The sequence below is a fragment of the Condylura cristata genome, unplaced genomic scaffold (genome assembly GCF_000260355.1).
Source record: "Condylura cristata isolate star-nosed mole 26May11 unplaced genomic scaffold, ConCri1.0 scaffold00012, whole genome shotgun sequence".
Classification (NCBI taxonomy): Eukaryota; Metazoa; Chordata; class Mammalia; order Eulipotyphla; family Talpidae; genus Condylura; species Condylura cristata.
In genome coordinates, this window is record NW_004567113.1 from 55,723,907 (window position 1) to 55,725,488 (window position 1,582).

Sequence of the window (1,582 nt, forward strand, 5' to 3'; positions counted from 1 at the left end):
GCCCATGGACACTCCTGCCACGTGCCCAGGAGATGGTGGACTCGGAGCTGCGGGGGCCTTTCTGGCTCAGGCTGTCTCTGAAAGCCCGAATGAGGCTGTCCGTCAGGAAGCAGCCGCCTCTCAGGACGCCCTGGAGCCTGGGGTCCAGCAGGAGTCCCGGGGGACAGGGCGCCCCCTGGCTGTAAAAGCATTTCGTCTCTATAAAGAGCTTTTCACTTCCCTGCCCTTCCTGCTGAGTTGTGGCGTTCTTGACCAAGCAGTTTGCTATACTGGAATCACCTGCGGGGCGCGAGTCGCTGGATGGGAGTCACCTGCTGTCAAGAGCGGAAGTACGAGCAGGCACAGCGAGAGGGGTGTTGTGTCGGCTCCCAGGGTCACCGTGTCCGTGCGGCCCTGCGGCCAGAGGGCAGCGTCAACGAGTGGCCAGTGGGGCAGAGGCCCTGGGCGAGGGCGGCCAGCGGCCTCAGGGCAGGGGAGTGGGGACTGGGCCTCCATGGCCGATGGCTGCGGGTGGAGAGGAAAGGCCGAGCAGAGAGGAGGGCAGCGGCGCCCTGCCGCCACCCCACTGCTCTGGAACCTTCTGCGTGCCTGTCCTTTCACTGCCGTGATGCTGTTACTGCGCCCTGGCCGTGGAAGTGAGCTGTCCTTGCGTGTGAGTGCGCGGGCCCTTGCCCCCGCCACCGGATCGCCTCCCCGCCACGCGGGGCCTCCCCCTCCCCGCCAGGCGGGGGCCTCCCCCTCCCGGCCACGCGGGGGCCTCCGGGCCTCCCTGCACGGAGCCTTGTTCTGGCAAGTCCAGCACGGCCCTCGGCCGGACGGGGCAGCAGGTGGGAGGGCGACGTCGGGCCTCAGGCTGCCGGACCCGGCAGGTAGCAGCCAGGAGCCCGGAGCTCCGGGTCCAGCTTGTGGACTGGCTCGGCCGCTTTCTGTGTGGTCTTCAAGTGCTGGACCCTCCAGGACTCGTGAGATGGGAGCACTGTTCCCCTGTGTGGGGCACCTGGCACGCAGGGGTCACTTGCTTGCGCCCCAGTAACAGGGCACCTGACGCAGGGGTCACCTGGCCATTACCACCTGCACCGCGGCCGGCCGCCAGCCTGCTCTCCCCGTCCCTGGCCTCAGAGCCTGGGCCCTCACACGCCCTCCTGCCCTCCCTGTCCCCACTGCCTAGAAAGGGGGTGTCCGTCAGAAGCCAGCACCCCGCCAGTTATTGGGGGACGCCCTTTCTGCCATCGGCAGGCAGCGGGGCCATACGTAACTGGACACACTCCGGCCAGCCAGCGAGTTGTTTCTTTTATTTTTTCACAAGCTTTGAGTTCAGAAATAAGAGCCACGATAAGTCAGTTGTTAAGTAAAAATGGGGATGATTACAAAGGAAAACTTTGTACAAAACTTTAAAAATCTGACTACCCCGTCAACCTCCTCGGAGGGGCCAGGAGTCGCACCTGGGGGTGCCGCCCCCCAGCCCGAATGCGGGGGAGGCTGGAGGCCCCCTCCGAGGATGACGCTGGCTGGCCTGACGCCCAGGGCCGCTGCGAGGCCACGCAGGCCGCAGACGTGGGGGCGGGGCACAGGGGCCGAGACC